The 24,872-nt window shown below is 31.1% G+C and overlaps 1 long non-coding RNA gene across 1 annotated transcript; it reads left to right on the top strand.

The window, feature by feature from the left end:
• The first annotated feature begins 21,576 nt into the window (after positions 1-21,576).
• On the top strand, positions 21,577-24,872 carry LOC133615872 (uncharacterized). The gene is made up of 2 exons (XR_009816786.2): positions 21,577-21,756; positions 23,871-24,872. It is a non-coding gene; the product is annotated as an uncharacterized lncRNA (long non-coding RNA).

Below are 24,872 nucleotides of genomic sequence, written 5' to 3'. Positions count from 1 at the left end.
TTTATAATTGAAGTAGACAACCAGCTCAAAAAGTGTGTAGTCTGAATTATGTTTTAAAGGTTGATTTAACATAGACAAGCAGTGTGTGTAGTCTCAATTATGGCTATAGCAATTAATTACTTTAATAATCGATGAATTAATCAATTACTTTGTCCGATTAATCGAATAATCGGATACAACACGCTTTAAAGTTTAAGTAAACAACTAGCTGAAAAAGGTTCATTATAAAGTTAAAGTTAAAGTTAAAGTACCAATGATTGTCACACACACACTAGGTGTGGCGAAATTATTCTCTGCATTTGACCCATCACCCTTGATCACCCCCTGGGAGGTGAGGGGAGCAGTGGGCAGCAGCGGTGGCTGCGCCCGGGAATCATTTTGGTGATTTAACCCCCAATTCCAACCCTTGATGCTGAGTGCCAAGCAGGGAGGTAATGGGTCCCATTTTTATAGTCTTTGGTATGACTCGGCCGGGGTTTGAACTCCCAACCTACCGATCTCAGGACGGACACTCTAACCACTAGGCCACTGAGTAGGTATTATGTCTTATTTCATATATGTCTTAATTTTCTTCTATTCAGACTAGTTTTCTGGTACAATAGATGGCATTTGTACCATCGATTATTATTATTAATCGTTTGGTTCAATCGATTAATGGTTGCAGCCCTATTCTTTGCTCGTTAAATGATTCTGATTTGACTTAAAAAATGTTTTAAAGGTTTATTTAACATAAAGGTTTATTTAACATAGACAAGCAGTGTGGGTAGTCTGAATTACGGCTACAGCAATTGATTACTTTAATAATCGATTAATTAGTCAATTATTTTGTCCGATTAATCGAATATTTGGATAAAACATACTTTACACTTGAAGTAGACAACTAGCTCAAACAGTGTGTAGTCTGAATTATGGCTACAACAATTGTTTACTTTAATATTCGATTAATTAATCAATTATTTTCTCAGATTAATGGCATATTCGGATAAAACACACTTTAAAGTTTGAGTAAACAACTAGCTCAAAACGGTTCATTATGTCTTATTTAAAATATGTCTCAATTGTCTTCTAGAGTACAATATCTTCAGTACAATAGATTTTTTACCATCGATTAATAGTTGCAGCCCTATTCTTTGCTTGTTAATTGATTCTGATTTGACTTAAAACATGTTTTAAAGATTTATTTAACATAGGCAGTGTGTGGTCTGAATTACGGCTACAGCAATTAATTACTTTAATAATCGATTAATTAATCAATTATTTTGTCCGATTAATAGAATAATCGGATAAAACACACTTTAAAGTTTAAGTAAACAACTAGCCCAAAAAGGTTCATTATGTCTTATTTCATATATGTCTTTAAATTATGGCTACAGCAATTGATTACTTCAAAAATCGATTAATCAATTATTTTGTCCGATTAATCGAATATTTGGATAAAACACACTTTATAATTGAAGTAGACAACCAGCTCAAAAATTGTGTAGTCTGAATTATGGCTACAGCAATTGTTTACTTTATTAATCGATAAATTCATCAATTATTTTGTCCGATTAATCGAATATTCGGATACAACACACTTTAAAGTTTGAGTAAACAACTAGCTCAAAAAGGTTCATTATGTCTTTTGTCAAATATGTCTCAATTGTCTTCTAGAAAATATATTCGGTACAATAGATGACTTTTTTTTTTTTTTACCATTGATTAATAGTTGCAGCCCTATTCTTTGCTCGTTAATTGATTCTGATTTGACTTAAAACATGTTTTAAAGATGTATTTAACATAGACAAGCAGTGTGTGTAGTCTGAATTACGGCTATAGCAATTAATTAGTTTAATAATCGATTAATTAATCAATTATTTTGTCCGATTAATCGAATAATCGGATAAAACACACTTTAAAGTTTAAGTAAACAACTAGCCCAAAAAGGTTCATTATGTCTTATTTCATATATGTCTTAAAATTATGGCTACAGCAATTGATTACTTCAAAAATCGATTAATCAATTATTTTGTCCGATTAATCGAATATTTGGATAAAACACACTTTATAATTGAAGTAGACAACCAGCTCAAAAAGTGTGTAGTCTGAATTATGGCTACAGCAATTGTTTACTTTATCAATCGATAAATTCATCAATTATTTTGTCCGATTAATCGTATATTCGGATACAACACACTTTAAAGTTTGAGTAAACAACTACCTCAAAAAGGTTCATTATGTCTTATTTAAAATATGTCTCAATTGTCTTCTCGAGTACAATATCTTCAGTACAATAGATTTTTACCATCGATTAATAGTTGCAGCCCTATTCTTTGCTCGTTAATTGATTCTGATTTGACTTAAAACATGTTTTAAAGATTTATTTAACATAGACAAGCAGTGTGTGTAGTCTGAATTACGGCTATAGCAATTAATTAGTTTAATAATCGATTAATTAATCATTTATTTTGTCTGATTAATCAAATAATCGGATAAAACACACTTTAAAGTTTAAGTAAACAACTAGCCCAAAAAGGTTCATTATGTCTTATTTCATATACCGGTATGTCTTCAGTCTACCCCAGGGCAGCTGTGGCTATGAAAGTAGCTTACCACCACCAGGTGTGAATGATTGATGGGTTCTACATGTAAAGCGACTTTGGGTACTTAGAAAAGCGCTATATAAATTTCAGTTATTATTATTATTATTATGTCTTAAAATGATGGCTACAGCAATTGATTACTTCAAAAATCGATTAATCAATTATTTTGTCCGATTAATCGAATATTTGGATAAAACACACTTTATAATTGAAGTAGACAACCAGCTCAAAAAGTGTGTAGTCTGAATTATGGCTACAGCAATTGTTTACTTTATTAATCGATAAATTCATCAATTATTTTGTCCGATTAATCGAATATTCGGATAAAACACACTTTAAAGTTTGAGTATACAACTAGCTCAAAAAGGTTAATTATGTCTTTTTTCAAATGTCTCAATTGTCTTCTAGAAAATATCTTCGGTACAATAGATTTTTACCATCGATTAATAGTTGCAGCCCTATTCTTTGCTTGTTAAATGATTCTGATTTGACTTTAAAAATGTTTTAAAGGTTTATTTAACATAGACAAGCAGTGTGTGTAGTCTGAATTATGGCTTCAGCAATTGATTACTATAATAATCGATTAACTAATCAATTATTTTGTCCGATTAATCGAATAATCGGATAAAACATGTCTTATTTCATATACGTCTTATTTTTCTTTCAGTCAGACAGTATTTCTGGTACAATAGATGGCAACTAATACAAGTGGATGAAATCCAGACAGGAACTTTAAAAATGCAAATGTAGTTTGTAGCATCAAAAGAGCGCACATGAGAGCGGTGGTGCATGGGTGCTGTGATCGCTTTGATATTTTTTTATTTTTATAAATGTTATTATTATGGCAAGCCTAAATATCTTTTTTTTTCCAAAACAATTTTCCCTAAAATATGCATTGAGGTTATGAAGTGTGTTTTATTCGATTAATCAAACCAAATAATCGACTGATTACTCAATTACTGAAATAATCGATTGCTGAAGCTATTCAAACTGTTATTTCAGTAAATGTGATTTGTATTCCAACTTGGGACACATCTGATGACCTCTGAAAACAAACGACTTAGAGTACTTTCACGCTTTTTCTAGAAGTGAAGAAAATGTCTTATGTGAAAAATCTTTTGACACGTTTTTAGATAGAATTTCTACATTTCTATCACATGTTTTTCTCTTGTTCTGAGCTCCCACTTCCCGTGTATGCAAGGTTGTAATGTGTCTAAAAACTTTTATTCTCTCAAATCTGTTTTTCTCGGTTGTCCTGTGCTAAAAAAAAAAAAACACCCCAAGAATAAATAATTTGGATTGTTTTCTATTCATCGCTTTGGCAGCATGATATTATTTCTCTTTCACACTTTAATGATGATGCTGCGGGGAAAATGTTTGTATACCCTGAATAGGAGACGATATTTATGGCGGGTAAAATGGACAGAATGAAATAAGTAAATCTGTAAATATTCACTTAAAATGTGTCTTTAATTAGTTAAATAATGGTTGATTAATCAATTAGTTCCACAAGAACATCAAAGCAATCATTGGACTAGATCCCTGTTAGCCTCGCCCATTGACAAATTAAATCGTGAAATAATTAAAATCATGAAATAACTTATTAAATGGTAAATAATTCAACTGAAATAAATGACTAAATTGAGAAATAATCAAAGGATTCATGAAACAAGAAATAAGTAAATTGTGAAATAATTATTCAATTGGGAAATAACCAAATCATCAAATAATTTATAAAAACACGAAAAAAAATAATTTGTGAAATAAATTATTATATTGTGTGGATGAATTAAATAATTTAATATTCCTTTAAACAGGAACAAATTTATTTGCGAAACAGATTATTAATTTGAGAAATAAGATCATTTATTAAACAGGAAATAGTTGTGAAATAAATCATTCAATGATTTTTAAAACATGTAAATTGCGAAAAATTAATTAAGAAATTGTGAAATAACATAACCATTAATTTATGAAACACAAAATAATTACATTGTGAAATAATTAAATCATTGAATGATTTATGAAACAAGAAATAAGTAATTGTAAAATAATTATTAAATTGTCAAATATCATCGAATAATTTATGAAACGCGAAAGAAATTAATTGTGAAAGAATTTATTACATTGCAGGTTAATTAAATATTTCATCAAACGGGAACAAATGTAATTGTGAAACAGATTATTAATTTGTGAAATAAGATAATTTATTAAACAGGAAATAATTAAATCATTAAATGATTTTTCAAACACGCAAATAAATTGTGAAATAACATAGCCATCCATCCATGCATCCATTTTCTACCGCTTGTCCCTTTCCGGGTTGCTGGAGCCTATCTCAGCTGCATTCGGGATTAATTAATTTATGAAACACAAAATAATTACATTGTGAAATGAATTATGGAACGGTGAATTCATCAAATTAAGAAATAATCAAACAGGCAAAAAATGTTTGGGTAAAATATATTATGAAATTGTGAAAACATAAATCACTAAATAATTTATTAAACAGGAAATACATTCACGTTCAAATAAATTATCAAATTGTGCAAATTTAAATGATTTATGAAACAGTCCAGAAAAAAATATTAGATTGTGAAATAACGAAAACATTACAGGATTTATGTCACATGAATAAATGACATTGTGAAATATATGATTGAACTCTGAATTAATCAAATCATTAAATAATTTATCAAACAGGAAAAAATCAAATTGTAAAATATATTATTAAATTGTGAAAAAACTACATCATCAAATAATTTAATAAACAGGAAACAATGAAACGTTGAAATAAATGATTCAATTGTGCAAAAATGTTATTATTTATGAAACTGGACGAAGTTAAATTGTGACAAAAAAACTGTTGGACTGTGAAATAACGAAATCATTTAACAATTTATGAAACAGGAAATAATAAATTATTACATTGGAAAGTAATTACATTTCTAAATAAATATTTAAATATTATAAAGATTATGATAAATTGTAAAATAATATAATTAAATAAATATGTATACTCTTACATTAAAATAAACAACACATTTATGTATAATTTAAAGATGGATTTAATTATCATATTCCGTCCCATTTAACACTTCCATAAATATACACAATAACAACATTTTAGGTTGGATTTAGTCATTTAGTGTTCCCTACAAAAGAAAACGTACTTACTGTATTCTAATTACTTCAATTATATACACGATCATTATTAAATACACACTTTTTTGGAAAAAAGTCCACGTAAGAGGCAATTTGTCTTCAAATGCACGCCACAGCAACAGGTGGCGCTACAACCCCGAACTGTGCATCTACCCGCGTTGCCAGACGTACGATAATATCGTATTTGTACGATAATTGTATGACCAATAATTCCCATACATAAATAACACTAACATGACATTTATATCCGCTCTTTACTGCCAGCTGAGGGCGCTGTTAGTTTCTTTAATGGCAAATGTGTGTCATAAACTCCACCTAATGTGTCTAAAGTGTGCGATATGATAAAACCGACTATAATTGGTGTGTGAATAGAACAAAAACAAAACAAAACAAACAAAAAAATATATATATATATAATTTGTTCTCTCCTCTGGCAACACGCATGGTAGCCATGCATGTTTCATGTTTCATCTTTCATGTTTCATGCTCCCTCAGCCACATCATGTCGCACATTTTCTACCTGTCAGCCTCCGTGAGCCTCTCGGCCGCCAGGGACGCTCCTCTGTCGGCTCCTGAGAGCACCGAGTCACGCTGGCAGCTCCGCGTCATCTGGCAACACACAAGGAACTATTAGCTGAACTTCATTCACCGGAAATGAACAATAACAACAATTTATAGCTCGCAAAGATATGGAGGTTCATTAGTGTCTTTATTACGTTTTGCATTAGAATTTTGGGAACTGATTATGCTGATATTTAATTATAAATATAAAATTAAAGTGTTTTAAAATGTTGTGTATAAAAATTCAGTGCAAAAAACCGACATTGTATAAAAAATATAAAATAAAATTCAGTGCAAAAAAATTCTGTGTAAAAATATACTGTTAAAAATATCAGTGTATACAAATTCTGTTAGAAAATATGTTGTATAGAAATTCCATTAAAAAAAATTCAGTGGAAAAACAATTCAGTGGAAATAAAATTCAGTGTTAGAAAATTCAGTGTAAAAATGTATTGTTAAAAAAATTCAATGTATGAGAATTCAGTAAAAAAAAAATCAGTGTTAAAAAATCAATGTATAAAAATTCAGTGTAAAAATATATTGTTACAAATATCAGTGTATACAAATTATGTGTCAGAAAATATGGTGTATAGAAATTCAGCTAAAATAAATTCAGTGCAAAAAATTCAGTATAAAAAAATTCTATGTAAAAATGTACTGTTAAAAAAAATTCTATGTATAAGAATTTAGTACAAAAAAATCGGTGTTAAAAAAATCAATGTATAAAAATTCAGGGCAAAAACATTCAGTGAATAAAAATTCAGTGTAAAAAATTAGTGTAAAGAATTAAGTTTAAAACAATTCAGTATGAAAAAATAAGTGTAAAATACTTCAGTTTAAAAAAAAGTATTGTAAAAAAACATGTATAAAAATTCTGTTAGAAAATGTGGTGTATAAAAATTCAGTGGGAAAAAAAATCAATGTATAAAAATTATGTGCAAAAAATACATTGTATAAAAATTCAGTGCAAAAAAATTAAATGTTTAAAAATTCAGTGTAAAAATATATTGTTAAAAATATCAGTGTATACAAATTCTGTGTTACACAATATGGTGTATAGAAATGCAATTAAAAAAATTCAGTGCAAAAAAATTCAGTGTAAAAAAAATTCAGTGTAAAAAAAATTCAGTGTTAGAAAATTCAGTGTAAAAATGTATTGTTAAAAAAATTAAATGTATAAGAATTCAGTTTAGAAAAATCAGTGTTAAAAAATCAATGTATAAAAATTCAGTGCAAAAAAATTCAGTGGATAAAAATTCAGTGTAAAGATCAAATTTAAAACAATTCAGTGTAAAAAAAATTCAGTCTATAAAAATTGAGTGTAAAATACTTCAGTGCAAAAAAGTATTGTAAAAAAAATGTGTATAAAGATTATGTTAGAACATTTTCTGTATAAAAATTCACTGGGAAAAAAAATCAATGTATAAAAATTCTGTGCAAAGAAATTCAGTGTAAAAAAATTCTGTGTTAGAAAATTAAGTGTATAAATGTATTGTTAAAAATATTCAATGTATACAAATTAATTACAAAAAATCAGTGTAAAAATTTCAGTGTAAATAAATTCTATGTATAAAAATTCAGTGTAAAAAAATCAAGTTTAAAAAAAGTCAGTGCAAAAAAAATCATTTTGTTAAAAAAATCAAGGTAAAAAAATTCAGTGTAAAAAATGTTAGCGTTAAAAAGTCAGTGTATAAAAATTAAGCGCTGAGAAATTCAATGTTAAATAATTCGCTGCTTCAGAAAGCAAGACTCACTTCCGGCAAATGAAGACTGAAGCAATCACAGACAGAAATTGTACTCGGGTAAACTGTTACTTTACAGCAGGGGTGTTCAAACTTTTTACACTGGGGAACGCGCACTGAAAAATTCAGGCATGTGGGGCCCATTTTAATATTTTTCATTTTCAAAACCAGATGAAAGAGGTCCTCTCTCTTTCATCAATAGGCCTATTCAACCTGACTTAAAAAAACAAACTTGTTCTTAAAAACAGACAAAATAAAAAGACCAAAATCATGTCGACTGCAGAGGACGCTGTTTTTAAAAAACAATACAAAATAAGACTCGTAGTGAAGTAACAAGTCTCCCTCGTCTTCTGCTTTCGGGAAATTAGGATGTGACTTTCGCAATCGAACCGAGTCTTTAGAACGACTCCTTGAAGTGAAGGATGAGAACCGATTCCCAGTTGTGAGTCGTTTTTTCTGCAAATGCAAATGTAGACTAGAAAATAGAGTTAGAGTAAAATAAAACTTAGTAACATTTGCAGAAACTGTATACATATTTTACATGTAATATACATATTTAAATTATTATTTTGAAATTGTATTTATCAATTTATTTTTATCTACAGGGTAGTAGTTCAACCATATGTACACCAGGTATGCCAGTACAATTTTGTACTCACATTTTTATTAAGTTCTCATTTTTATTGTAGCTTTTTTTTAAACATTTTTATATCCATTAAGGTAGCAGTAGAGTGAAAAACAAGTAGACTTTACTTATATGCTTAATTGTGTTTCATTGTATCCATTAAACCATATCCAATTGTATTTACAATCTGCAAAGTATGTGAAAATACTGTTTAAATATTACAAAATGCCACAAATTCAGTCGGCCATTTCGAATATTGGGCTTCGAACATCTTCAGCCATTTCCGTAGGTTCTACGTCACTGTAGTAACACTTCTGCACTCTGACCATATTATTAGGTCAGTCATACTGGAAATACACAAACATTGGAAAGAGATGTTGAGAAAGCCACGTGAGAAAAATAATTCCTACCAATAGAGTAATATTTGTGTAAATCAAACTATTCTGATCTACATCTTATGATTGTTTTCTTATAAAAAATTGTAAAACAACAGTTAACAAATGAAAAAAAACTAGTAAAAAAATAACTAATAAAATAACTATAATACCAAAACTAACTATAACAAAAACCCTATAAAAATAATTAAAATAACAACAAAGAAATAACTATAACAACAAAAAACCTATAATAACAAAAACATTGTAATAATAAAAAAATATTATGAAAAAAAGAAAGTCATTAAAAAAAATACAACAAAACATAACTACAATAACAAAAATAACTATAATGACAAAAATAACAATAATAATGAAAAAGTCATATCCAGAATATCAAATAATAACTATAATAACAAAAATAACTGTAATAACAAAAACAACTCTAATAACAAAAAAGTAACAAAACACCTAAAATAACAAAAAAAATACTAACAAAAATAAGTATTGTAACAAAAAATTATGATAACAAAACAAAACTATAATAAAAAAATGATAATATAATATAACACTAACAACAAAAAACTATGACAGTAAAAAATAACTATAATAACAAAAAACAATAGTAACAAAAAGCGTCTAACAAAAATAACTATAATAAAACATAGTAGCAAAAAATAACTATAATAACAAAAAACTATAATAATGACAAAAAACTATAACAAAAAATAATATTAACAAAAACACGTAATAACAAAAATAACTATAATAACAAAACATTATAGTAACAAAAAATAACTATAATAACAAAAAACTATAACAAAAAACTATAATACTCAAAAACAACTATAATAGCAAAAACTATAATAATAAAAAAACTATAATAACAAAAATACCTGCAATAACAAAAAATAACTATAATAACAAAAAACAACTATAATAACAAAACACTATAATAAAAAAAACTTACAATAACAAAAAATAACTAATAACAAAAAATAACTACAATACAAAAAAAATAACTATAATAACAACAAAAAAACCTATATTAATTTATTTTTTTTAAACCTATAAAACCGAGCTCTTTGAAAGGATCGGCTCCTCAAGATCCCTAACCCTTCCAAGAGCCATAAATCCCATCTCTACTGGAAGTATGGCACCCAAAACCAGTGAGTTGAGTGTTCCTGCACTACTAGAAGTGGTGTGCAACTTTGCACACGTGACATTGTCACATTCACGCCTTCATGCACGCGTGGCTGCTGCACACACACACACACACACACACACACACACACACACACACACACACACACACACACACACACACACACACACACACACACACACACACACACACACACACACACACACACACACGCACACACACACAGACTGCAGTTTCTTCACACTCGCAAAAGAAACTAGGCAGGATGGAAGTGAATTAAAACATGAAGCATTGTGTGTTTGTGTGTGTGTGTGTGTGTGTGTGTGTGTGTGTGTGTTCCTTTCCCCCCAATGTGAGTCTTCACAGCTGAATAGGTGGTGGTCAGGCGAGGTGAGTTCAGTTGACCCAGGGGTCACCAGGGAGACAATGGCTAGCCGGGCCTCTATAGGAAGAACAAAACAGGGACCCCCGGGCTTATGGCCCCTGATGTGGGAGGAGCTTGGCTGTGGTAGGCCATTTTGGAAAGAAGGTAGAGAAAAGGACAGACAGAAGTGTGTCAGTTTCAGGAGTCTTTAGGCATCAGGAAGGTGTGTGTCCTCCCAAAGCAAGTAGAAGTAAGTTTCCTGGCTACCTGCTGAAGTAAGACCAAGGGCGAGAAGGGGGCGGGGTCTCATAAAGCGAAGCCATATGCTTCCATCTGACCCCGCAGGACAACGTCTGCAAGCAGCGTGTTGCAACCCAGCCCCCACCTCACTTCCACGCGGAAGAACTGGCTGCACAAGTGTGTGTGTGTGTGTGTGTGTGTGTGTGTGTGTGTGTGTGTGTGTAGGGGGTCACGGCTGACTGATCTCAGCCGCCAGAACAGGAAAAAGGAGGAAAAGACAGTTTTGTACAGAATGTAAAGAACAATGCCAAATAACCCTCATCCATTATGAACATGAACTCTCTATTTATTTTGTTTTTGAATTGTGTGTTTTCTGACCAAAGTCTACCAGGAGGGGGAACTTCTTTTTTATGCTTCCTCTTACAGTTGAAAGGACTGGAGTACTGTAGTTTGCTAGTTCCCTCTGCTGGCCAGCTGCTTTATTTACTGGATAGACTAGTGGATGTGTCAAGCAGGGGCGTCCAAACTTCCCACTGAAATATTCAAGCATGCCGGGCCATTTTGATGCTTTTTATTTTGATATTTATGTATTTTTTTAACCTTTAGGACTCCCCTTAAATTTAATTCTGTGCACCTGGAAGGGTATCAGTCATAAAAATGTAACAAAAAACAAGTCATATATTATTATTATTATTATCTTTAAGTTTTAAATACTTAAATCTCTAGATCAACTTCAAGGCTATCTGTCGATATAAAGTAAAACACATTTTTTATGGCCTTTTTTGTTAAAGAAAACCCGTTTTTATGGCAAAAAAACAAAAATTATGCAATCTTTTACCCCCCAAAAAATGTCAAGTGTAATATTTCATGTAAAGTAATTAAAGCCCTAAACAGGTCAATAAATCATAACAACATTGATTCTTTTCATTATTATTTTTTGTGAAATTATAGTTAAAATAAATAAATAAATACCACTAAAATTCTTGGGGATCCAAAAGGGCCCCACTTAAAATTTTTTTTAAAAATAGTCTAACTTTTTTTTTTCAACACTTAAGTCTCTAGATCAACTTCAAATCCATCCATAAACTGTACGTTTTTATTATTTTCAAGTTTGTTTTATGCCCATTGCTTTTTTCATACGGTAAACACACAAAATATGCAATATTTTCCCGAGAAAATATTTCAAAGTGGAATCTTTGATGTGAAGTAATTGGAGCCTTAAACAGGTCAATAAATCATTCATTCATTCATTATTATTTTTTCCAAAATCACGGTTAAAATTGTTTTTTATTCCACTAAAATTCTTAGGAATCCAAAAGGGCCCTACTTATAAAAGCGTTAAAAATTTGTCAAACTTTGTTCTTTTTTTCAACACTTAAGTCTCTAGATCAACTTCAAATCCATCCATAAAGTGTAAGTTTGTACTATTTTTAAGTAGTTTTTTTATTTGTTTGTTTTATGCACATTGTCTTTTTTTATACGCCAAACACACAAAATATGCAATATTTTCCACAGAAACTATTTAAAAGTGGAATCTTTGATGTGAACTAATTGGAGCCTTAAACAGGTCAATAAATCATTCATTCATTCATTATTATTTTTTCCGAAATTACGGTTAAAAAAAAAATGTATTCCACTAAAATTCTTAGGAATCCAAAAGGGCCCTACTTATAAAAGCGTTAAAAATGTGTCAAACTTTGTTCTTTTTTTCAACACTTAAGTCTCTAGATCAACTTCAAATCCATCCATAAAGTGTACATTTTTATTATTTTTAAGTAGTTTTTTTATTTGTTTGTTTTATGCCCATTGTCTTTTTTTATAGGCCAAACACACAAAATATGCAATATTTTCCACAGAAAATATTTCAAAGTGGAATCTTTGATGTGAAGTAATTGGAGCCTTAAACAGGTCAATAAATCATTCATTCATTCATAATTTTTTGTGAAATTACAGTAAAAAAAAAAAAAAAATCCCACTAAAATTCTTAGGAATCCAAAAGGGCCCTACTTATAAAAGCTTTAAAAATGTGTCAAACTTTTTTTTACTTTCAACACTTAAGTCTCTAGATCAACTTCAAATCCATCCATAAAGTGTAAATTTTGATTGTTTTTAAGTAGTTTTTTTATTTGTTTGTTTTATGCCCATTGTCTTTTTTATACGCCAAACACACAAAATATGCAATATTTTCCACAGAAAATATTTCAAAGTGAAATCTTTGATGTGAAGTAATTGGAGCCTTAAACAGGTCAATAAATCATTCATTCATTCATAATTTTTTGCGAAATTACAGTAAAAAAAAAAAAAAAAAAACACTAAAATTCTTAGGAATCCAAAAGGGCCCCACTTATAAAAGCGTTAAAAATTTGTCAAACTTTTTTCTTTCTTTCAACACTTAAGTCTCTAGATCAACTTCAAATCCATCTATAAACTGTAAGTTTTTATTATTTTTAAGTAATTTTTTTATTTGTTTGTTTTATGCCCATTGTCTTTTTTGTACGGCAAACACACAAAATATGCAATATTTTCCACAGAAAATATTTCAAAGTGGAATATTTGATGTGAAGTAATTGGAGCCTTGAATATGCCATCAATTCATAACAACATTGATTTTAATACATTATTATTATTTTTTGTGAAATTATTTAAAAAAACACTAAAATTCTTGGGGATCCAAAAGGGCCCCCACATGTTTTCATTTTTCAGTATGTGGCCCTCAGTGGAGAAGTTTGGACACCCCGACTTTAAAGTAATTTCAAGCAGTGACTTGTTTATGCTGTTTGTTTACCTTTAAAGTTGTTTCCTAAGTAACTAATGATTAAGCTTGTTTAAATGAAATATTTGTGCCCCAAGATATTAAGGAGAGTGAATTGGGCCTTTTAAGCAAAATTCTATTAGAAGGCCCAAACTTTGGGAACATTTGTTCTGCTTAAGTCACTTGTTTTGTTCTCGGTCGGAGGGAGAAAAAAAAAGCAGAAAAAGAAGATAAAAGTATTGCAAACATTTTGGAAGGGAAAAGTTTTCTGTTTACCAAAATCATTGAAGGCCGGAAAATTAACTTTTATCTTAAATGTTGACATTATAGACAGAGAGTGGTATTACAATAAGTGAAATATTCACGCCAACACAGTGGCACTTTTCTGCATTTTTTTATTTTATTTTAACCCATTGACGTCATTTTAAACAAATTATATTACAATCAGTAAGGCTGTGAAACGTTGGGCAGGACAGATGAAATATATATATATATATATATATATATATATATATATATATATATATATATATATATATATATATATGTATATATATATATATATATATATATATATATATATATATATACTTGTAGGGAGGATATAGCCTCTGTGTTTTTTCCTGACCTAACGTATACAGGTATGTACAAACCTCGTTTCCATATGAGTTGGGAAATTGTGTTAGATGTAAATATAAACGGAATACAATGATTTGCAAATCATTTTCAACCCATATTCAGTTGAATATGCTACAAAGACAACATATTTGATGTTCAAACTGATAAACATTATTCTTTTTGCAAATAATCATTAACTTTAGAACTTGAAGCCAGCAACACGTGACAAAGAAGCTGGGAAAGGTGGCAATAAATACTGATAAAGTTGAGGAATGCTCATCAAACACTTATTTGGAACATCCCACAGGTGTGCAGGCTAATTGGGAACAGGTGGGTGCCATGATTGGGTATAAAAACAAGCTTCCCAAAAATGCTCAGTCTTTCACAAGAAAGGATGGGGCGAGGTACACCCCTTTGTCCACAACTGCGTGAGCAAATAGTCAAACAGTTTAAGAACAACGTTTCTCAAAGTGCAATTGCAAAAAATTTAGGGATTTCAACATCTACGGTCCATAATATCATCAAAAGGTTCAGAGAATCTGGAGAAATCACTCCACGTAAGCGGCATGGCCGGAAACCAACATTGAATGACCGTGACCTTCGATCCCTCAGACGGCACTGTATCAAAAACCGACATCAATCTCTAAAGGATATCACCACATGGGCTCAAGAACACTTCAGAAAACCACTGTCACTAAATACAGTTGGTCGCTACATCTGTAAGTGCAAGTTAAAGCTCTACTATGCAAAGCGAAAGCCATTTATCAACAACATCCAGAAACGCCGCCAGCTTCTCTGGGCCCGAGATCATCTAAGATGGACTCATGCAAAATGGAAAAGTGTTCTGTGGTCTGACGAGTCCACATTTCAAATTGTTTTTGGAAATATTCGACATCGTGTCATCCGGACCAAAGGGGAAGCGAACCATCCAGACTGTTATCGACGCAAAGTTCAAAAGCCAGCATCTGTGATGGTATGGGGGTGCATTAGTGCCCAACTTACACATCTGTGAAGGCACCACTAATGCTGAAAAGTACATACAGGTTTTGGAACAACATATGCTGCCATCTAAGCGCTGTCTTTTTCATGGACGCCCCTGCTTATTTCAGCAAGACAATGCCAAGCCACATTCAGCACGTGTTACAACAGCGTGGCTTCGTAAAAAAAGAGTGCGGGTACTTTCTTGGCCCGCCTGCAGTCCAGACCTGTCTCCCATCGAAAATGTGTGGCGCATTATGAAGGGTAAAATACGACAGCGGAGACCCCGGACTGTTGAACGACTGAAGCTCTACATAAAACAAGAATGGGAATTAATTCCACTTTCAAAGCTTCAACAATTAGTTTACTCACTTCCCAATCGTTTATTGAGTGTTGTTAAAAGAAAAGGTGATGTAACATAGTGGTGAACATGCCATTTCCTAACTACTTTGGCACGTGTTGCAGCCATGAAATTCTAAGTTAATTATTATTTGCAAAAAAAAAAAAAAGTATGAGTTTGAACATCAAATATCTTGTCTTTGTAGTGCATTCAATTGAATATGGGTTGAAAAGGATTTGCAAATCATTGTATTCCGTTTATATTTACATCTAACACAATTTCCCAACTCTTATGGAAATGGGGTTTGTATATATATATACATATATAAAACAATTTTTTTATGTTTTTAATCGATTAAGATTCGTTACAAATAGGAATTGCGACTCATTCAAAATTATATTTTTTGGACATGTCAATAAATTAGTACACACTTGCATAACATGAGTTATTTTACTCATTTAAACCTGTGACAAGGTAAAATATGTATTGGTCCAAAAATCAGTTAATATTATTTCCTGCTTGTTAGTGTTAACTTATCTGAGTTATTGTGTAGAAATATGGGGAAACAACTACAAAAGTACACTTCATTCACTAACTTTGTTACAAAAAAGGTCAGTTAGAATAGGGAGTGAAGTGAAGTAAATAAATGTGATTGCTATGAAGTGGAAAAGGGTTAGGATTAAATACAAGTTGCTTCTTCCTACTTTTTTTTCGGACACGTTATAATGAGAAATTAAAAATATGTAAAAAACTATATAATGTATCATATTGAAACTGTCAACATGGTCAAAAAACAAACAAACACAACAACATTATCTGATCAAAACACTTTCAAAATGGTGCATTATAAAAAAACACATTATATGTTTGATAGTTTTGTTCAGGGCTGACATTTCAAAAAAAGTAAAACAAAAATATGACTCCAAAATGATTTTACATCCTTAAAAAAGGACCTTCACAAAAATACATCAATGGTAAGTCATAATTCTGAGGCAAAAAGTCATACTTATGAGATGAAAAGTCATGATTATGCAATAAAAAGTAATGATTATGCAATAAAAAGTCAAGATTATAAAACAAAAAGTTATAACGATGAGATAAAAAGTTATAATTATGATTATGAGATGATTCTTTGTTTTGTAATCTGGACTTTTATTGTATAGTTATGAATTTTAATCCCATAATTTTTACTTTGTATCTCATAATCATGTATCACCTATAATGATATGAAGCTAAAATCCTCAAGAAAAGATAGGAAAGTCGAAATTATGAGATAAAAAGTAATTATTATTTGATAAAAAGTCCATCCATCCATTTTCTACCGCTTGTACCGTTCGGGTTCGCGGGGGGTGCTGGTCATGATTATGAAACAAAAAGTCAGAATTATGAGACAAAAAGTCATCATAATTATGTTTTTTTCATCTCATAATTTGGATATTATTGTCTTCCATTCCGTACTTCCATATGATTAGGAGATAAAAAGACATAATTATAAGATACAAAGTCAAAATAGTGAGATTAAAAATTATAATTATGCGACAAAAAGTCTAAATATGAGAACATTTTTATCGTAACTAAGAATTTTTGTCTCATCATTTCCTCATAATCATGACTTATCTCATAACTTTGACTTTTTATAGTCACATGAAAACCGAAATCCTCAAGACAAAACAAGAAAAATAGAAATTGTAAGATAAAAAGTAATTATCATTAGATAAAAAGTCATGATTATGAGATTAAAAAATTTAAATTAAAAGACTTTTGACTTGAAATGATACACACATTATATATATATATATATATATATATATATATATATATATATATATATATATATATATATATATATATATATATATATATAAATATAAATATATATACATATGTACATACATATATATATATATATACATACATATATATATATTTATTTCATTAAGAAATTGTATTATATATATATATATATATATATATATAAAACAATTTAGGATTTTTTAATCGAATAAAATTCATTAATGATGAGTCACAACTCAGAGATAATTATGAGAGTCATAATTATGATGACATTTTATCTCATAATTTACTTTTTTGTCTTGTCTTGAGATTTTCTGCTTATATATAAATATATATATATATATATATATATATATATATATATATATATATATATATATATACACACCTGTATATATATATATGTATGTATATATATATGTATGTATATATATATATACACATATATACATATAAATATATATACATATATATATATATACATACATATATATATAAATATATATACATACATATATATATATATATATATATATATATAAATATAAATATATATACATACACATATATATATATATATATATATATATATATATAAATATATATACATACATATATATATACATACATATATATATATATATATATATATATATATATATAAAACAATTTAGGATTTTTTTTAATTGAATAAGATTCATTAATGATGAGTCACAACTCAAAGATAATTATGAGAGTCATAATTATGATGACATTTTATCTCATAATTAACTTTTTTGTCTTGCCTTGAGATTTTCTGCTTCCATACTTCCATACGATTATGAGATAAAAAGTCATAATTATGAAATAAAAAGTTGTGATTATGTGATAAACGTCGAAACCAGGAGATAAAAAGTCATCATAATTATTATTATTAATATTATTTGATCTTTTTTGAATGTCATAATAATAATGTATTTTATGTATTAACATTTTTTTTTTTTTTTACCCACAATTATGACTTACCATGGGTTTTTGGGGGGGCTTCCATACTTACATATGTTTGGCTTTGAAGATAACTAATATGAAGATTAAAATAATGACGGTTAAGTGTAGCAAAAGGTTAATTATTATCTAAAGTTTAATTTACAAAAAAAATTAATAATAATGTCGCAAAAATAATATTTGAAGTTAACTTTTACAATCATGCGCAGTACTGATGCGCATGATTGATGTCCAATGCAAAAGTTACATTGGACATCAACTATATGTATATTTCCCTCCAGAGTTAAAATGTAAACAATGACACAAAAAATTTTTTTGTTAAAGAAAACCCGTTTTTATGGCAAAAAAAAAAAAAAAAAATGCAATCTTTTACCCCCCAAAAAATGTCAAGTGTAATATTTCATGTAAAGTTATTAAAGCCCTAAACAGGTCAATAAATCATAACAACGTTGATTATTATTCATTATTATTTTTTGTGAAATTATAGTTAAAAAAAATAAAATAAATACCACTAAAATTCTTGGGGATCCAAAAGGGCCCCACTTAAAAAAATGTTAAAAAATAGTCTAACTTTTTTTTTTTCAACACTTAAGTCTCTAGATCAACTTCAAATCCATCCATAAACTGTAAGTTTTTATTATTTTCAAGTTTGTTTTATGCCCATTGCTTTTTTCATACGGTAAACACACAAAATATGCAATATTTTCCCGAGAAAATATTTCAAAGTGGAATCTTTGATGTGAAGTAATTGGAGCCTTAAACATGTCAATAAATCATTCATCCATCCATCCATTTTCTACCGCTTATTCCCTTTGGGGTCGCTGGAGCCTATCTCAGCTACAATCGGGCGGAAGGCGGGGTACACCCTGGACAAGTCGCCACCTCATCGCAGGGCCAACACAGATAGACAGACAACATTCACACTCACATCCACACACTAGGGCTCATTCATTCTTCATTATTATTTTTTCCGAAATTACGGTTAAAAAAAAAATGTATTCCACTAAAATTCTTAGGAATCCAAAAGGGCCCTACTTATAAAAGCGTTAAAAATTTGTCAAACTTTTTTTTTTTCAACACTTAAGTCTCTATATCAACTTCAAATCCATCCATAAAGTGTAAGTTTGTATTATTTTTAAGTAGTTTTTTTATTTGTTTGTTTTATGCCCATTGTCTTTTTTTTATACGCCAAACACACAAAATATGCAATATTTTCCACAGAAAATATTTCAAAGTGGAATCTTTGATGTGAAGTAATTGGAGCCTTAAACATTATTTTTTTACCCACAATTATGACTTACAATGGGTTTTTTGGGGGGCTTCCATACTTACATATGTTTGGCTTTGAAGATAACTAATATGAAGATTAAAATAATGACGGTTAAGTGTAGCAACAGGTTAATTATTATCTAAAGTTTAGTTTACAAAAAAAATAAAAATAAATGTCGCAAAAATAATATTTGAAGTTAACTTTTACAATCATGCGCAGTACTGATGCGCATGATTGATGTCCAATGCAAAAGTTACATTGGACATCAACTATATGTATATTTCCCTCCAGAGTTAAAATGTAAACAATGATACAAAAAAAATTTTTGTTAAAGAAAACCCGTTTTTATGGCAAAAAAAACAAAAAATATGCAATCTTTTACCCCCCAAAAAATGTCAAGTGTAATATTTCATGTAAAGTTATTAAAGCCCTAAACAGGTCAATAAATCATAACAACGTTGATTATTATTCATTATTATTTTTTGTGAAATTATAGTTAAAAAAAATAAAATAAATACCACTAAAATTCTTGGGGATCCAAAAGGGCCCCACTTAAAAAAAATGTTAAAAAATAGTCTAACTTTTTTTTTTTCAACACTTAAGTCTCTAGATCAACTTCAAATCCATCCATAAACTGTAAGTTTTTATTATTTTCAAGTTTGTTTTATGCCCATTGCTTTTTTCATACGGTAAACACACAAAATATGCAATATTTTCCCGAGAAAATATTTCAAAGTGGAATCTTTGATGTGAAGTAATTGGAGCCTTAAACAGGTCAATAAATCATTCATTCATTCATTATTATTTTTTCCGAAATTACGGTTAAAAAAAAAAAATATTCCACTAAAATTCTTAGGAATCCAAAAGGGCCCTACTTATAAAAGCGTTAAAAATTTGTCAAACTTTTTTTTTTTTCAACACTTAAGTCTCTAGATCAACTTCAAATCCATCCATAAACTGTATGTTTTTATTATTTTCAAGTTTGTTTTATGCCCATTGCTTTTTTCATACGGTAAACACACAAAATATGCAATATTTTCCCGAGAAAATATTTCAAAGTGGAATCTTTGATGTGAAGTAATTGGAGCCTTAAACAGGTCAATAAATCATTCATTCATTCATTATTATTTTTTCCGAAATTACGGTTAAAAAAAAAATGTATTCCACTAAAATTCTTAGGAATCCAAAAGGGCCCTAAACAGGTCAATAAATCATTCATTCATTCATTATTATTTTTTCCGAAATTACGGTTAAAAAAAAAATGTATTCCACTAAAATTCTTAGGAATGCAAAAGGGCCCTACTTATAAAAGCGTTAAAAATTTGTCAAACTTTTTTTTTTTCAACACTTAAGTCTCTAGATCAACTTCAAATCCATCCATAAAGTGTAAGTTTGTATTATTTTTAAGTAGTTTTTTTATTTGTTTGTTTTATGCCCATTGTCTTTTTTTATACGCCAAACACACAAAATATGCAATATTTTCCACAGAAAATATTTCAAAGTGGAATCTTTGATGTGAAGTAATTGGAGCCTTAAACATTTTTTTTTTTTACCCACAATTATGACTTACAATGGGTTTTTTGGGGGGCTTCCATACTTACATATGTTTGGCTTTGAAGATAACTAATATGAAGATTAAAATAATGACGGTTAAGTGTAGCAACAGGTTAATTATTATCTAAAGTTTAGTTTACAAAAAAAATAAAAATAAATGTCGCAAAAATAATATTTGAAATTAACTTTTACAATCATGCGCAGTACTGATGCGCATGATTGACGTCCAATGCAAAAGTTACATTGGACATCAACTATATGTTTATTTCCCTCCAGAGTTAAAATGTAAACAATGATAAAAATAAATAAATAAATAAACATCCGGGGTGGTTTCGAAGACGCTTGTTGGGGCTGCTTGTTGTCGGAAGTGCCGTAGTTGATGTATGCAAATGTCGGAGTTGGGGGTTGTAGCTACATATTTACGTTGAGTGGGAGCCGCCCTTCATTCACCACATGGTTACCAACTGCTCGCCTGCGCGCCACTTTCCTAACCCCGCAATCGGGACCACACATCCAGCACGCGTGCTTTTTTTTTCTTTCTCTTTCCCTCTCCCCCTCAAAAGTTTTTGCACGTTAATTGCTTGTTTTTATTTTATCGGCGGCGGCCAGGAAGGAAGCAAGTAGCGAAGATGGAGGATTTCGGGCTCGGTGAGTAGACTAACCCGAGCGCGTGTTTTATCAGCGAAGTCCCGCTTTGGTGTGTTTTAAGTCTTTGTACTCGCACGCCGAATTGTTACATTGTTTGGTGTTTTCATGTCTGCCCCGTGTCACGTGGAAAGCTCTTTTTGTGTGTTTATAAAAAAAAAAAAAAAAAAGCCCCACGGAATTCGGCGATGAAAACAGCGGAACATGAGGCGCATGGCAGCCCCCTTCGGCTTCCACCATTGAAGGGGGGGAGATTTGAAAAAAGCTTAACTACTTAAAACCTGCCTAATACGGGTGTGTTTACTTCGTTTCACGCGTGGGGAGTGGGTGAGGTACTTTTTAAAAAAAAGCGAGTATATCTACCTGGTTTAACCGGGACGGGTCCGTGTGGAGTGCAGTGGTGTGTGAGTTAAAGTGCCCCCCAGAACAAAGCGGCAGCACATGGGGCAGGCTTAGGCCGCGCTTTTAGCCTGGTTAGCTTAGCATAGCTAGCCACAACTTCCGAGCGCATACTCGTCCCCACGCCGAACACCGACTTCCAAAAGAAGCACTGCTCGGTTACAAAACCCACCAGCCGGCCAAATAACGTTCAAGCTACTGTGTAATATTGTAACCGACACCCATGTTTTTCACCGTGCTAGCCGCGGCTATGCTAACCCCGCTCAACAAGCCGCCGCTGGAGTGGCATGTTTTTTTTTTTTTTTTAATGAAGGGGGGGACTCAAAACCACAAGACACACAGGTAAAGTCGCCGGTATACACGACAGCGCTCAAAAGTACTTCGCTTTTTTTTTTTCCAATTTTTTTTTTTAGTGCTATTTACGCTCAGGTTGGCGCACTTCGAGGCGCCATGTTGAAGGCGGTGGGGGAGGGGTAAGCAGCACTCCCCGCGCACGCGCTTCCCGCGGTGCAAAAGAAACGCGGGGCCTCCAGATTGTTCTACTCATTCATCACATTTTACCAAGTCATGTTTTCTTTTTCTTAAATAACCGCATCGTGTTTATCTAACATCACAGCTCTGTCTTTTTACACAACTATCCACCTTCATTTCAAACATCAGTATTCAAGGACAACTTTAAAACAAATGTGTATATCAGTATAGAATTCTCTTTACAATGAGATAGAAGACTGTAAAAATGTATTCCAATTGGAAAAACATATATAAAGACAGAACAATAAGAACACATGGACAGCCATAAGTGTTTACATTTTGCTTAATATTTATTAATTTACTTGTTTTTTTTGTCTGGTTTTGTATCATCCCGTGAGGTGTATATTACTTTTTTTCTTCGGTTTGTACTTCATGAAGCTTTGCACTTGTTTTTTTTGTTTGTTTTCATTTCCATCCATTTTCTACCGCTTATTTCCTTTGGGGTCGCGGGGGGCGCTGGAGCCTATCTCAGCTACAATCGGGCGGAAGGCGGGGTACACCCTGGACAAGTCGCCACCTCATCGCAGGGCCAACACAGATAGACAGACATTCACACTCACATCCACACACTAGGGCCAATTTAGTTGCCATTTCATTTGGATATATTTGTTTGGTTCGTATGATATCCATTGAATAAGACTATGTATTATGTAGGGCTGCAACTAATGATGAATTTGATAATCGATTAATCTGTTGATTATTACTTAGATTAATCGATTAATAATCGGATAAAAGAGACCAACTACATTTCTATCCTTTCCAGTATTTTATTGGGGGGGAAAGCATACTGGCACCGTACTTATTTTGATTGTTTCTCAACTGTTTGTACATGTTGCAGTTTATAAATAAAGGTTTATTTTAAAAAAAAATTGCCTCTGCGCATAGCATAAATCCAACGAATCGATGGCTAATTTAATCGGCAACTATTTTTTTAATCGATTTAATCAATTAGTTGTTGCAGCCCTAGTATTATGTTGAAGGGTGCAGGAAAATATAAGATTTTTCTTCATCTTGCTCCTTCTCAGGCATTAGTGTGTTTAGTTTCTGAGGTATATCGATCAAAGATGCACATCAATGAAGGAGATAAATATGGAAATGAAATAGACATTTATGCAATCATAAGTTTGCATTGCATTTACCTGTTGCCTGGTGCAATATTCACTATATCTCCTGTGTCCTCCCTGCAGGTCCACGTTGACATGGACACATTCAAGCGTGGAGCCCCTGCTGATGGAGTCCGTGTATTGCCAAAGTGCTTACAGTGCAGGTAGATCTATTCAATACCTACTGCAGTGGAGGCACTTAAAGCAATACTCGGACATGTGTGTTCAGTCACCTCCCGTCCCATCTTTTATTTTATTTTTGCAGAACTGTCTTTGTGCTAAGGTGCATCTAGTGCAGATAGTGAAATAGACTAGCACCTACTGCCCTAAGTGCTCCTTCTGGCATAAGGGGCTGTGACATGCTGCCACACAAACCAATCCTAATTTCCTAATTGGGCCTAATTTGTCTTGCAGTTCTCTGCTAGTTTTGCATTGTTGCACTACAAGAATAGATGAGTTGTGCAAATCTATGCAAAACTGATGGTGGCCTGCTTGCTCTCCACCTGTTTGGGTCTTTTTGTTTTTTTTTGGTTTTTGGACATGGCATCCCCGCTTAAATCACACATAATGTACCTTTTTTTTAGTGTGTGCTGAAAATCTAAAGTGTCTAGTTTTTAGGGTGTCAACTTGTCCACTGGTTCAGCAGTACTAAAGTGCTTATAGTGCAGGTAGTGCTTCCTATCTACTGCAATGTAAGCACTTGAAGTACTTCTAACTTACTATCTTTTTTTTTTTTTGAAGCTCGCATGTATGCTGCTAACTTTGACTTGTCGTTGCTTGGTCAGTTTTGCTGGTTTGCATTCAGCTTTTAACTGTTTGCTGTGCAAATCCATGCAAAACTGACCAGGTGGATGAAATCTCTCATCGGGGTACGTATTGTCGACAAAATGTGTACGATGTCCTTTCCTGTGGAGGTGGGGATTAGTAGCAATGCTGTAAATTTGAGGTATTGCACTTGTCCCGGCCTGTATAGGAATGAGGATATGGTCAGACGGACGAATAAACGGTGACCCTAACTTTTTTAATGTTTGGCGTGTAGTGTTTTGTAATTGTGCTCATGCAAATAAAAAAAAAAAGTGAAAATTG

This window comes from Nerophis lumbriciformis, linkage group LG15, assembly GCF_033978685.3.
Source record: "Nerophis lumbriciformis linkage group LG15, RoL_Nlum_v2.1, whole genome shotgun sequence".
Taxonomy (NCBI): Eukaryota; Metazoa; Chordata; class Actinopteri; order Syngnathiformes; family Syngnathidae; genus Nerophis; species Nerophis lumbriciformis.
The sequence above is the reverse complement of the archived record's forward strand: the minus strand, read 5'-3'. Positions and strand labels throughout refer to the sequence as shown.